The sequence below is a fragment of the Plectropomus leopardus genome, chromosome 18, assembly GCF_026936395.1.
Source record: "Plectropomus leopardus strain MGB_pleo_1.0 chromosome 18, ASM2693639v1, whole genome shotgun sequence".
Lineage (NCBI taxonomy): Eukaryota > Metazoa > Chordata > Actinopteri > Perciformes > Serranidae > Plectropomus > Plectropomus leopardus.
The window spans coordinates 13,908,232-13,924,082 of NC_142193.1; the positions used below are offsets into that span (position 1 = coordinate 13,908,232).

General features: G+C 39.0%; 1 protein-coding gene across 6 annotated transcripts in view; it reads right to left on the reverse strand.

The window, feature by feature from the left end:
• Positions 1-11,256, reverse strand: part of axin1 (axin 1) — a 39,507-nt gene extending 28,251 nt beyond the window's left edge. For 2 of the 6 annotated variants that reach the window (XM_042505052.2, XM_042505051.2), the window contains exon 1: positions 2,200-2,398. The gene's annotated coding sequence lies outside the window, so the exon portion shown is untranslated. Of the gene's footprint in view, positions 1-2,199; positions 2,400-5,216; positions 5,400-10,134; positions 10,483-11,070 lie in introns of those variants that run through there. The other 4 variants (XM_088069117.1, XM_088069119.1, XM_088069118.1 and 1 more) reach the window with 4 other exon arrangements.
• Between the last annotated feature and the right edge of the window lie 4,595 nt (positions 11,257-15,851).

Below are 15,851 nucleotides of genomic sequence, written 5' to 3' on the forward strand. Positions count from 1 at the left end.
GACTTTTGCACAGTTTGCATTTTCATCAGGTTTTCATAAAAAAACTCATCATGTGGCCGGTTTCCAACTGAGCATTAAAATTAATGCAAATTGTGCAGAAATCCAGAGGATTTCTAAATGTTAGACAAGCCACTAAAAAGCTCTAAAACCGTGCTGATTCACCTTTGCAGCACATGCTGTACAGCAGTTATTTACATTCCAACATTATTACAATCTTTGGAAACTACAATACAGTGAACTTCCATTTGAATTTGGAAATCAGTTTAACAGAACAACTGTGGAAATTAGTGATGAAATCAACTCAAAAAGCGATAACACAAAAATACACTGAAAAAGAATTTCCTGCCCCTGATCTACTGTATGACCGCGTTTTCTGCACCACATCTGCAAACCTAAGCAGAAACCGGAAGCTGGAGTCATTTAGCTCATTATGTGGTTTTGATAGTCTATAATGTGGTTTGATAGTCTATAATTGTGCCGTACTGAGTCACAGTCAGAGTTATGTGGGAGTGTTGTGGTAATCCAAGCCAAGAGTCGTGGCTTCAGCGCTGTCTGGCCCTGAAGGCACTAGTATGAATATGTTGTAGTGTTAATGTAGTTTGCAGTAATAATATCCTCTGATTTATATGCATAAGAATATCATTACTTTACACATCTACTCTGGTTACATTCAAATTAGTATTGGTGTATAATCAGATCACTTGAGGTTTACAGTATGAACTCAATAATGTAGCAGTCTTATTCTCTCCAATAGACTATTAGCTGATATGCGCAGTAGTGTAAATGTTACTTTATTGATCCTTATATCATATTCATTCTTTATTTCATGCTTCTGCTATTATAGTGCAGGGTCAGCTGCAGAGAGAATGATTTTTGGGATTGAATGTCTTGTTCAAGGACATGTCCTGGTCCTTGTGTATTGTCCGTGAGCTTCCTTGCTGGGAGGACACAGTAGTGCATACATCGCTACCTCTACGAACTGTACTTACAGCTCAAGCTTTCCAGATACAGTTCCAGTAACCATTTTAGTGTCGATTCCCAAATGCAGCCACAGCGTTGAAAAAAGAGCTAATTTTCTCTCACTGTTTAAATTAACACTTTCGTGCAGCTGCCAATATTTCTTGACAGATGAGGCCAGGAGGAAATCATGTTAACCACCAACAGCTCTGACCAATCAAAATCATATTTATAGCTCGGTGCACTTGTTAACTGTAATGGTTTGGGGATTGATAATATATCTTGCAAAAAGTAGATTTCAAAAGCAGCTGACAGCTGAGCTGTGATTTCAAAATAAATATTGTGTTGTTTTTTTTGTCTAATGGTTGCCATCATGTTCCCTTTAGGGCACACCCACTCTCTGTCTTTTCCAATACAGATACAAATCATTTTCCTGATTGAACAAAGACAAAATTGGCAACAGTGCTATTTCTCTGCACAATCCTGAAGTGTGCGCAGCACGTGCACTGTGCATAAGGCCAGGTGTGCAGGGCTGAAAATGATAACCAGGGATAAAATGTGGGCTGTTTTAATACAAGCACATTTAATGCCTTGTTTGCTAAGAAATTACTCTTCTGGTCAAACCAGCATTCATCTTTGCTTCCTGTATGTCATGATGCATCGCGCGCGAGGGATGTTCGGTCAGCGCATTGATATTGAAATGAACGGTTCTGCGGTCACAGGTGTGTAGGGATATTAAGTAAGGTCTATGCGTTTACTCAGCCGGTCACAGCCGCGTGCAGAAACGTCCCTTTTTCCTGAAACTGTATCCGTTTGTTCCTTTTGAAGTGAGCCTCTCATCACATTCATGTCTTGGCCTCTCCAGAATGAGCAGAACAGCAGCAGCGAGTGGGGGAGGGGAGCCAGAAACAAACTCCGTACACACACACACACACACACACACATATACACACACACACACACACATACAGCCAGGCCTTTCAGCAGCCGACCGACAAGTGCACAACTTTGTCACACTATTCACCTATTAATATCTGTCCTGTCTCCGCTAACAGCTGCTAAACTAAACGAACAACAGGCCGACCGCAAGCATTTCCCCTACCGTCAGAGGACACAGAGAGAATCCCACACCAAATTCCGAATAGATTTACAACCAGCAAAAAGCGATGGCACATATCTCCCGACAACCGCAATCCCAATCTCTGAGCAGGGGGAGAGAAAAAAAAGTGACATATACTTAACCGGTGAAAATCTTCTTGCTGCTTTCGAGTGCATCGGGCGTTTGGACCGGCACAAGTCGCCGCCAACAGTGTCATAGTTGCGAAGTGCACGACTTTAAAAATAACAAAGAAAACAGTCCGCTCTCCACCTCTCCATGACTGTCTCTCACTGTCTGTGCGGAGCTGAGGCTACACGGCAGATGATGCACAGCGCCTCGCCCGTTCACTACACACATTACCACTGTTTAGTTTTGCTACATGTGGTACACTGATTTTTTTTTGTCTCCCTCTCTCTCTCGAGCATTTAAATAAATGATTGAAGCATTTTCTTTTTGCTCTTTGACTCAATCCTCCAAAATATGGCTCAAAACATTAAAACAAACAAACAAACAAACAAACCAGATATCTTAATATCAGAAGAGAAAATGGCCCTATGTCATATTGGCTGATTTTTCATTAACTTCATTTTAATTTCTCTATTTGGGGCAGACATCAATACATTCAACATATTAATCTCCATTATAAGCATTAAAATATGGATCACAGGAAAGCAAGTATAGGCATTCTTGTACCTATATTGTTTATATGCTGTATAGGCCTATAAATACGCTGTAAAGGCCTATATATGCTGAGGTTGTGTGTACTAAACAAATTTGATTATTGATCATGTCAGCTCTAGATCCTGTCTAATAATAAAGGTTAACTCCAGTTATTTTGTACTGCTTTTCCATAAACGTGTTGGACTGGCAGGACAAAATTCATTCATCAGACACACAGTTGATCTTTCTTTAATAATCCCTAGTATAGCTCAAGCTCCAAAAATGCTAGGCCCTACATTTTCCATGCAACTCACCAATACCTTTCATTTGATAAACACGTTATCATTAGTTTTTTTTCAGACTTAAGAAACTTTCCTCTAGAGCCACAGAACAAAATTGTAAAATTATTAACAGGCTAGGCTGTGCTCCATGTGACTGGTAGACTAAACTTAAAGGGCGCATTCAATCCAAAATCACTTAGTATATCACTGTGCAGGAGGAAGTGTGCATCTACTCATGGACAAGAGGCTCATGCTTGTGACAGTAATATTATTCTAACTAATTCTGTGTTTTTCAACTGGGTAGTGTTGTCCAAAATTGACCATGGCTGCCGTATGCTTACTGTAAATAACAACTGCAACATTTGGCTCTTACTCTTTTAATGACAAATTGCAACTGGGCAAAGTATTACTTCCAACATTACACTATGATTGTCACCCCAAAAACATCTGCTGACTTGCTAGCTTGTTCACCAGAGCAACCAAAACCATTGCAGTGTCCTCAGCCCCATTTCACAAGGTTAGTGGTCCATCCTTTTTGCTACATAGCCAAGATGGCAATCATTGAGCATAAGAAGTGTCCAGCGTTCCACACTCATTTTTTGACCGTAATAAGTACACCATCCAGGTACTCATAGTACACCACATACTGCCATACTTGTCATTGTGAAAACACACACCCAACTGTAAGTATGGAAGAATGCAAACAGACACAGCATAATTGTTCACCTGAGCTAGTTTACATTGCAGCTCAACTGAGGAGGATGCCATTAATGTTTGCAATTCACGCTATCATGAGTAGGAACCTCAAATCCATGAGTATATGGCACAACTTTTACCTTTCCTGTTAAGTGGTGATTTCAGGCAGCCTTTGTCAAACATTTTTACCAGGAAGTTTCAGCAGAGCAGCTGACAAACACTAAATACAAGCTGTCAACTTTGGTAAACTCCACGATACCTAAGTTTCTGAGTTATGATATTTTATATCAACACATAATGGATAACTAGCCATGAATGTCACTACCAGTCTCTATCACCACAAGAAAAACAGTAAATTTCAACCATTTCAGGCTTCCAATATGCAAACAAGGAATTTCGTTTTGATTTCCAGTATTAACATATTGCAGTGACCTTTTGACATAAACACTCAAACACAAACAGTTGAGATTCATTTAATGGGAACATTCATTTGCAATGACTTGTAACCTTCCTCTGTTTGCATTATATGTCTTCTACCTCCTAATATTGCCCAGAGTTTTGCAGGTCCTCTAGAGATATATTTGTTTCTGTCTGGGTGTGTTTATGAATGAAACTAATACATCTACAGCTAAAACCAAACAAAGCAGTGATGAACGTCCTCTTTATAAACACTGCAGTTCTAAAAAAAAGCCATCAACATGCCATTTTGCACCACTAGAGAAAATTAAAAACTTTATTTGACTGTTATTGCTGAGCATATATCACAGCTGGCAAACAGAACTGCAATCATGTGCCTTACTGTGTTGTAACAAGTAGTGCTGACGCTTTGAGACAGGCATTCAGTGCAACGATGTTTTAGTCAACAACACACAGTAGTGTTTGGTACAATCGATCATGTCATTACTTTCTGACTTTACAGCACAAAGACTAAAGGATAGACCAAACGTAACAATAAAGGTTTTCAGTTCCTATGCTTTCATGCCAGGCGATCATTGAGCAGTCACACTGTTTTACTGAGTGTAAGATGAAAGTCTGATGGGAAACACCATAAAAACATCAACACATTTGATTATGTAATTACAGCACACCATTGGGGAGCATGCCAAAGAGACAGACTATATATTTCTCAGCCTGTCTCATCACATCACCTAAATTGCCTGCTCAAACCTAGAAACCTGTTCAAGTGTGCAGTATACAGTGCTTACAATATTTCTGCCAGCAAGATAAAACATGAAAGACACTACACATTTCAGCTTTCTCGAGGCAAAATTGATTTTGGGCAGCAATAATTTAAACATCCTGATACTCGCACATTTAACAGCTCTAGGAGCTCATTGTTGTCATTTTCAACAGTATTTCAATGTTCTCACATCATACTGTAGATGTCAAAGGATTTCTACCACTAGTACATCTGAAAAAAATAAAAATAAAAAATGAGAACCTCAGAATGAAGATGCAATGGCCCTCTGAGACTTATCACATGAAGCGGATAGAGAAAATGCATGCAAATCAACATTTTTTACCTTGAGTTTGAGTGTCTTCTGCACACATCCTCCAGCAGTACATCCATTTCCTGAGGATTCCATTGCACGATTATTAAACACATTGGGCTGCAGTAACGGTAACATCCCTCCCATCACCTTGACATGAGAAGGCCTGGCCAAAGCAGAATGTCGCCATAGTTTGTTTTTGCCATCCATTTGTTTCTGAAGAAGAGGAAATGTTTATTAGTTCTGGGAGTGCTCTTGACTTTCATGCTTATCTTTGGTACAGGCAGCTGTAGACAAGCAGACAGTGGCACAGAGGAGGAGAGGAGAGTGTAAACGTCTCCTCTCTTCTGCTGAGAAGTTGTAAATTTACAGCTCACAGCAACTTGATATGACACAGTCTCTAGCTTTTGTTTGATATCTAGTGTCGGCAAATATGTTGTTGCACATTAAGAACCCCCCAGTAAACAAGTTAGCTTATTTACTGTATTACATGAATGCCACTCTCACATTTAACATCCTGGTGAGCCTGTTGAAACTTTAAATCCTTATATGGGGAAAACATGAATTGTCAAATATTTGTATTGAGCAGTCAAATCTGATTCAAGCAGTATAATTTTGAGTTGGGTACAGCCCTAATTTCTGCAATGTTTAAGACAATTCTCGTACAAAACATTTTTCAAGCAATTGTCAGATACCAACATTGATATATACAGTCGTTTAAATATATATTCTCTCTCTAGATAAGTCTTTATTAGTCCCACAATGGGGAAATTTTCAGCGATGGGGAAATTTGCAACAAATTTTCAGGCTACATGGTGCTCTCTAGTGAAACAGTGTTTTCCCAACAGAGGGTTTCTGAACATAATGATTTACTGGTTTTAAAATGTTTGCTTTTCTTTACCCCTTTCGCAACAGCATGCAACGCTGTTGTTCTTAAAAGCACACAAATCTGGATATAATCAAACCTGTATGATCACCCAGTATGATGTTATTGCATAGAGTACGTTTTCTATTTAGCAACACAGAAGGCATACTGATGGAAACAAAATATAGTGCTTAATATCACTGCTTACTGACATAACATATGTTAATGCAAAAATAAGTTCTACTGTTCACAGTTTAGAGCTTTGAATTTTCGTCAATTGCTTCCCGTTGTTTGGACCCATCGCAAAAGTATTGCAATGGGTAAGGTAAATGCATGACCCGGCTTACTCTGCCTCTGGTTGGCTTAACCTGACATCCTACCCTAACCCTAACAAATCTCACTCCTCTTGCCTAAACCTAACCAACCCAACCAACAAAGGCAACAAGCACTAGCCAATAAGAGGGAGAATAGGGCAGGTCATGCCTTTGCTATTAGGAGAAAATAATTTTGTGGACCTATAATGACTTAAAAGTTCTAAACATGACTTTCAGAGTCTGGGCTGGGGTTGCCTGTACTTTACTTTCATCTCTGATAACAAAAGCAAACATGGAAGTGGCTGAGCCAAAATGGTGGCTGTGCTAGCAGTGCTAACAGCACTAACAATAGCAACAGTGCTGACAAAGGTTACAGTGTTAACCTGGGCGGTAGACCAGAAAGTAGGCTAATGCTTCCACCTAATGCTGCAGTCCAGCCACCATGGTCAGGACAGCCTTATTAGTGTTTACCACCATGTGAGTGCCATACATGAGCAGTGCTTAGGGATAGCAATTAGCCAGCCACTGTGCAATTAAAACAAGAGACTCACATGCACTAACGTGCACCTGCCCAAGCTACCAAAACAAAGAGGAGAGAAACTCAGATTACAACACACTCATAAGGAGTGTGATTTAATTCTCTGCTCAGGATACATTTATTTACTTATACCTATACCTATATATATATACATAAATCTTTATATAGCAAAAATCTCATACATAGAACCTTTAATATACAGCCTATTAAAGAGCATAGCAAACTAAGGGTTACATAGCACACTCTCTAGTCTATCCCAGCCTTTCTGCTAGCTAGAGAAAGACTGAATTATCAGCAGTGCTTTTTTAAGCATCAAAACAGTGGTCAGAACCTGGCACAATCAAATGAAGGGCAGTATTGAGGACAAGAGGCCCAATGTGACAACATAACAGCCCTTATCAACCACAGCTGTGTCTGATGTTGATAAGAGTTTTCACACACAAGGTTCAAGGTTACATCACTAATGATATAGTCAAGCACAACAGAAAAATGTGCACATCGGGTTGGGTTTTAAAGCACTCCATGTGTTATCTTTTATCTCTTGTAATGTTTTTTTTTCCGTGGCCCACTGGGCATCTACTGATGGATGAAACACCTTGGACTACTATTCATAAGCTGCACCAGCTTTTTTAACAGATTACTTTAAGGCTTTTACATCATTAACCATGAGAGGATTGCTATCCATACAGGTCCCTACCCATGTCAAACCAAGGATATTGTGGATCCTGTCCATAGCATACATTTTACATCGCTGGTCAACAAGGATTATCATAAATATCTTTCCAGAGACAGCTGTGAGTACACAGCATTGAATTACAATAACAGCATTGACAGTGCAGTAATCCCAACTCAATTGCCTGAATAAATGTTGGCATTGTATGCTTCTGCAAACCACAGATATGATACATTTGTACATTTCATTTGGAGCGGATATGTTGAAAACCTTTACGTTATAATATTCTGTTGTGACAATGCTGTTGTCAGCGTGTGGTTAAGTTTAAGCACAATAACCTCTTGGTTAGAGTTAGTAAAAGTTTATGTTTTGGCTTAAAAAACCCAGTTTAGTCGTAACAAACATGACTGGAAATGTTCAGATGTCTTGTCAAAAAATACACAGTTTTGTCACAACAAACATGGTTACAAATGTCCCAACATCTTGTTATAAAATGCACACTTTGGTCGCGACGAAAGTGGAAGGAAATGTCCCTATGTTTTGTTAAAAATACCTGCTTTCATTGCAACAAACAGCTGGAAATGTCTTGTTAAAAAAAACACATGGTTTTGTTGCAACAAACATGGCTGGGTGCGTTTCGTCATGTTGATAAAAAATATCCGCTTTTGTTGTTTGATGGTCTTGAACAGTTGTCTGCTGCTGTCTGTTGCTCAGCAGTTGGCTTTACCAGATGTAATGCCATCAACCATCCCTCCTCCTCCTCCTGATCAGAAACTCAGCTCATATACATGCACTCTGAACAAATGTTGATATGACACTTATGAAACATACAAATGTGACATATCAAAGCCAACATTTTATTCTGGGGACTGGGCCGATAGTCTATTCTATAAAGCTTTATTTACAATACGAAACTAAAGACAAATATATGGATCAAAACTCACAAGTTTGAGACTTTTATTTCCCTTCCATTACCATATAAAATGAAAATGCATTTTGATGTGTTTTGGCATCCTATTTAAAAACTACCTTCACCACCACTTTTACAGCAAACTGTAGTGATAAAAGATTTCAGTAGCACAAGGGGTCGTGTGACCAGGAGGTTTGTAAATTGAATCCCTTCAACAGCTAAAATCGTCTGGGTGTGGAGGGTGAATGAAAGATACTCTTCGTTTCCTCAGCAACTACAAACAAGAAGCCCTTAAGCAACTGGCCCAGTGGAGCTGCTCAGCAGGCAGAGAAACAATAGAAGATGTCTGTGTTCAACTCTGAGATGTGACTATATGAACCAGACCTGGCTATTTATGAAATCAGCTGAGTTTATGTAAAAGTGGTACTCTGTGTCAGGATTTCTGGAGTAAAGTAGCTGTACAGAGCCTTTAACTGGAGTTACGGAGACCTATTTGTAAATCTTTTTCATGTGTTTATTGATAAGAGGTATCGATTACTGAAAAATGCTGATTAAGTAGCTTGTCAAAAAGGTATTATAATCATGACATCTAAAGAAAGCTGTGTGCATAATTTCCATTTTAAGAATTATGCTGATGTTTTAATATATTTCTGAGTTTTCAAACGTCCTGATGCAGTTAAGTGTTAGCAGAGGACAACTTCATGTTTCCCAGTTTAGTCCTTTCAGTTGTCTTTTGTTCCACCTGTCAGTGTGGATTTAGACTCCCTAGTAGGCCTTGGCTGAAATAGGCTTATCTCTGTTGAAGAACCCTCTGATGAACAAAAGCCCATTAAGATGTGTAAATGAATGCTCCCATTCTGAGTGCACACAATACAGATTTCTATTTTTTTTAATTCTTCAAAGAATTCAATTAAAGTTAAGAGGAACAAAAAGAAACAACAAACAAGACAAGACCTCTTTCAAAGCCCTCAAAACAAAAAAAATAGAAAACATACACAGACTAAACTGACACACTTGATTCCGTTGATAAGATTAACCAAGTTATTATGGACAACTTTAACAAAAATGTGCGAGACGTAATAAAGTTGTTCAGTGTCTGTTTTTAGTTCTGAAATGAAAGAGTAATATCAAAAGACTGTCAGAAAATGTATTCTGGAGTCCCGCTGATGTCCTTTGTCCTGGCTGAATATATCATGACTAACAAGCCTTGGAGTGGATTAGGCACAGAGGATTGAGCAATTTTCAGACTTGAGTTTATTTTGCTGGATATTATAGCTCACCATATTCCCACAAGAAGGGAACAATCTTATTAAAAAGGCCCACATTTCCTATGGTGATATAATACCAAAGACATACATCCGTAACCATGTACCAAATAGCGAAAGTACATTGTCAGACATCTGCTGGCTTGAAAAAAATTCAAATTAATCCCAGCGTTCAGTCTATCGGGTTCTTCAGTAGTCTGGTCATGGGATGCACATTCACTGGTCAAATCAAATGATGTGCTTCGGTTTTGATGAGAGGACAGAACAAAAACAGTATGGCACTGACATGAAAAACGATAACACATAATAGAGCGATAAACAATACAATGGAAAGTTACTGCTGAATGTAGTTTTCATCCTCAGAGATTCAAAAGCAGACATCATACCTGCTGGTTTACCTTACTGTGGGGTTCTTGGTTTTGTTGTGTTGAATCGCAGACTACTCCCACCGCTTTTCTATGGATCGAGTATAGTCCTTCGTAGTCTGCAGTAAAGGCTGCCGCCATCTTTAATCACAACAGAGTCCATCTGTCGATGGTTCTTCCCTTTCTACCCTCTCTTTCTCTGTTCCAGTCTCTCTGTTCCAGCCCTCTCTGTTTGTTGTGGGGGGTTCTTATTTTCCATCCAACATCAAACCACCATATCGACAGGCTCATGGGCCGCCCAGTAGGGGGGCAGCGTGAACATGCTGCATTGGCTGTTGTCCTTTTCCAAGCCGCAGATTAACTGACCACATTTATTTTTCTCAGAAGGATACAGATAGCCTGCAAAAAATTATTTCAGCTCTCAGGCCTTTGATTTCAACAAGCCTGGCCTCAAAGCTCCTCCATGATTGTCCCTGAACGCATCTTTTTCCTCAGATGTTCTGATTGATGAGATTTGGAGCTCTCTTTGATTGAGGCCACATCTGCATAACTACTTACAAATATTCATTTCCGTCAGATTCTGACAATTTTAACTAAAACACTGTGTTGACATTTTTTCCCCCCATTTCCAGCAGTCCATCATATGTAATGTAAAAAATGAGATCTTCCTTTAACGCAAAGCTCAGCTGGAATTCTTTGATCTCACCAACTGAAGCTAAATGTGACCTCAGCAGCCTCTCAGACTACATTTATAAGTATAAGCAGCATGTCTGCCTGCATTCATCCAACTAATGCATTTAATTTAAAGTGACACTTCCTTTTTGTTCCTCCTGCTCCCTTTTTGCATTCAAAGCCTGCATGCAAGGCGTATCTTGTTTACTGTCACTGTTTTGTTCCGCCAAACTCTTTCACTGAACAATAAGAGGAGTTGAATTTCAAAATGGTAGATGCTCTCACCTTCCTCTCCTGCTGTGTGGCTCGTCGGATCTTGTTTCTGTGGTCCGCCATGACTGGGCGCAGTCCCCTGCCTGCCACTCTGCAATACTTTCTGGTACTCATGAACCTGTTTCTGATTCTTACTCGTGTGTTGCTGAAAGATGAGCATCTTTACTTTATATTGCAGCTTCAGCCGTGCGACCCTATTGGAGGAAACAAGGACCAGATGATTGTCTGCACAATCGTATTGTAGCTATGGTAACAGACCCAACAGGCATGAGTGATGTGCACCTAATTGCTCCGTACATGTTAAGCAACAGAAAAAAGAGAAACATAAATTAAGCAGTGATGTGTCAAATCAAATACTTAGACTTTATACATTTCAGCCCCAAAGGCTCTTCAATGAACTGCATCGCAGTCATATTTTATTAAAACTTATGTCTATCTTCTGTATGAAGTTGTGAAAATAAAGCAGTGGCCAAGGAGATGAATACAAAGAGAGGGGGAGAAAGATGGATGAAAAGAAATTTTGGAGAGAGGGGGAGAGATGATATTGCCTTTGTTATGTAGCTTCATCAGCTGCTTAGCTTTCAACTGGATTTCACACTTGCATGTCTGATTGTAGCCAGGGTCAGATTCAGCACACCCCTCCCACAATGACCAATCTTCTCCTCACACTGCACCGACAGAGAGCCACAGTGTCGGCTGCAACTTGCATTTGTCTGGATTTTGATGCATTCAAAACAAATTTATTTCCAGATTTTAACTTGTCAGTGCTCTATGCAAATATGTAGATGAGTTAATATATTTGTACAAAATAAAACATGTTGCAAAGGACTGGCAGGAGTGAGATCATAACAGAAGATGAACAGCAAGATACTAAAGGAATGAGATCTTCAAAACTTCTTATAACTTGAACGAGCTGAAAAAACTAAGGATGTCTGTTATGTAATTCAAGAGGATAGCAAGAATGTGTTGTAGGCTTCTGTAAAGTGGCATTGCAAATATTTCTAAGAGTGCTGCAGTGATGACAATAGTATTTTTCCCTTGGATTTGTGGTTATTGCAGAAAATAAGCTCTGTTGCGACTAAAGTTTATGATACTTATGCGTTTTGTTCAGCAAAATAATCTTCACAAATTAACACCACTGTCAAGTGCAAATGCAATTATCAGAAGGACAAAGCTAACAGTAGGCTATAAAAAACTGCCCTGAAGTTTGATGACTTCGCCAACACAACAAGGCTGTAAATGTGTTCGGTGTGATGACGTTTGGTCGTCTCATACTTCCTCTTTAAAGACAACAAAAAGCTTTGCAAATCCAGAGTAGGATATTTACCAACACATTTTACACTGTAGAACAATATGTGAAAGTCTCCTAAGCATGTGTTTACCGCAGACCTTATTTAAGGCATCTAACCTAAAATCCATAATCTTCAAGACAAGGGAGCTAAATCGCAAACTCATCTCTGGTTTCAAGACTCATTCCTTCATGACTCTGCAAGTTTTTATCCATTTTTTTTCTTTTAGTTCATAAGTCCTTAATTTAGTTAAACTCGTGGGCTAATTACAATGAACACAAAATATGCTCAAAAGTTTTGGCATCATGCAAGCAAAACTTTCCAAAGAACTGAATCCCAGTCTATTTAAATAGATAATGTTCCCATCAGAAAGTATAAGATGAGGTGCTATTCTTTTGCCACAGGATGGATGGTCAAAGAACTGGTTCAACATCTCAAGATAAATGCTAACATGGGCATTTGGGTAACATTAGTGTTATCATTCTTTCACTACTGAGCACTTAATCAGTCTTTTAACTCTGTAACATAGTCCTCCAAAACAAGTTCTGCATTTGCTATTAGTTTGTGTGCTCGTGTGCCGGTAAGGCTGTAAGGGCTAAGCAATGTGATCTCATTCCTACTTGTCATATTTTGCTGCTTCTGCAGAAGCCCAGGGTGTTGCAAAACTGACACTGGGGGCGACTTTTGTATTGTATCTTGGCACAGAAGGGCTTAGCGGTAAGAGAGGACTTGGTTATGGTTGGTAAAGGTTGTGGTTGACGTTAATAACATGAGACGACTCACCTAAGGGGTCTGCAGTTAGGTTTAGACAATAAAAGTACTAAAGGTAAAGGTAACTTGAGGTTGAATTTAAGTTGAATTTAAAACTTGTGTTGTCTTTTCTTACAACTAAATTAAGACAACAATTGCTTCAATTTGCAATGAAAGTAGACTCAGTAAATCTAAAAAAAATGTATCCGATTTAGAGCCACTTTGTTCAGAATATGGTCGTTGTTCAGGTGGACCAGTTTGGGCGTAGCTGAAAATGTCATGTTATGACACAGTTAGCTGCCTCATTAGCTGCTATTGAATATTTGTGTTGTTCTCTATGGTACTTTGGCATTTTTAATGCTAAATTGACAACACTAACATGAGTTCTGCTACATTAGTGGAGAGGGTATCATTTTGCTGGCCAGTTATCAGAATTAATACATAGAAAATGCATAGAAACAGCATCTCAGTCTTGTTTACATAAGGAAAGAGCAAGCCTGCACAAAAATATCCGTATAAATATCATCACACATTCAGGACACTGGGGTATTCCAGCACAAGCACAGAAAAACAAGATGATTTTTCAAAGCAATAGACCAATAAATAATTAAATAGATTGCTACAGTAATACTTCTTATTCTCTCAGGAAGTGAGTTGCTTGGTGTTCCCCACATGAACAAAAAAATCCCCCATGTGATCTCTGACTGGAACATATCGTATCTCTCAGGTTGCGATGTTGCAAGGGTTTATGATAAATAAGCAGAGCTGCTAAAAATAATCAATTCCATGCAACATTATAAAATAAACTATAAGCACCTGCAGCGATTTAAAATCACTCAAGGATGCTTATCCGTTTTTCTCATCGTTGGTGCAGTAAGACAACTACATTTGCTAAATAAAGCTGCATCTTAAGGGCATCAAGAGCATAAATCCTAAATAACTGAGAAAAAAAATGATATTTATCCCTTAGTAGGATTATATCTCAACAGTCAGCATTCACACTTCCACAAAAAACCTCAAGACTTTGTTTGTAGCATATTCTGCAAATTGTCATGGCTGGGTGCAATAAGCATAAATGCTATCTAAAATCTGTTATTTTAAGTAAATGTTTCAGACAGATGGAACAAGAAAGCATGGCTGAACTTTTGAGAAACTGTCACATTTCAAGGTGCTCTGAATTAAACCTGCCTCTGTGGTTTATTCAAGAGAAGCCTTTTGCTGACGATTTGCTATAAGCAGGTCAAGGTGAGAACTCCACATCTGTGATTTTCACTGCTAACTCATTCCCAATGGAAATGAGTCTTATTCATTTTTCAAACAGCCTCCAGGATATCTGATCCAAAAAAAAGAGGAGAAAAAAAGCCCCTCAGGCAGCATTCATCTTTGATGTTTTGAAAAGAAAGACAGTGAAAAGCTGCAGTCTGTGCTTCATGCATATTGTATTGCTTAGAGAAGAATTACAAGCAGCAGGCTTAGTGGTTCTCATAGTTATTAGCTATGCAGGATCAATCTCAGTCTGTTCAATACGATTCAGAGCAAAATATCTTAACAGTACTGCACAGACTGCCATTAAATTTAGTTTAATGGTTCCCAGAAGATTCCTGGTGATTTTGGTGACCTCCTGACCTTTTCTGTCGGACTACTGTTGGGCCAAAATTCCCTCTGACCAAACACCAACATGTAATGTATTGTTTTTCCATTATCGTCATACATTATTGAGGTATCTCAAAAAAATAATGATATCAGTTCAGTGGATGAATCCTGTAACTTTTCCTTCCACTATCAGCTTAGACATAGAGAAATCTGATGGGTAGAATGATGTGAATTCAAGTTCCCAAAATATAAACTTTTGACCAAATTCTCAGTCTTGAAAAGACGGTTAAAAACTGCTCAGCTCTGTACATACTCACTTTGAAATCTGCACTTCACAACTTGTTTTTACTTTGAAAAACATTCACTTCTGATGCACTAAAGAGTCCCTTTTAAATAAATAAAATGAATAAACTTTGCAAGTCCTGTTTTGTAGCACATGCAGTGAAATTACTGAGCATTATAACAGTGTCTTTACCTTTATCCAACTACCAACCTCAGAGATTTCAAGAATAGCACAAACATAGTCTGTCCAGCCCATCCTTCAGGTATTGTGGCTGTAATCGTTGCATCCAATATGTAGCTTTCCCTGAACTGCTGTTTCTCAATAGGTTAAATGTAGGTTGTGCATTTTTGCTGTTGTACCCTGGACACCTCTGTTAGCTAAGTTTTAACAAAAGGATCAAGAATGAAGACTGTGAAGAACGAGCTCTCACCTTCTTCGTGGCTCTTTGTTGTTGACAGTAAAACTTTGAGAGCAGAGACCTCTACTTGCGGAAATCTGCAAAGGACAGACATGTTGTACACACACGGATGATAACAGCCTCCCCTTGTGGACAAATTACAGCGATACATTTATAGGTGCAGCATATGTTGGAGGGAGGAGGGTGAGTCTCGGCAGCATGTAAAGGACAACAGTTAGTCTAGCCGTCTGATTAACAGGTTGGTCGAAGACTGTTTCCCCAACAATATGTTTGCCTTTTCTCTGAACCCGAACCACACATTAGTCCCTAAGCCTAAACACCATAGGAGGGCGCTACGCATTATGGGCAGAGGCACTATTCTATGGGGAACACATTTCTGTAGAACACCGAAACCATATTAAATATATTTCATCAATTGAACAATGACCGCGCTTGATACTCCTACAAAAAGTATCAAAAC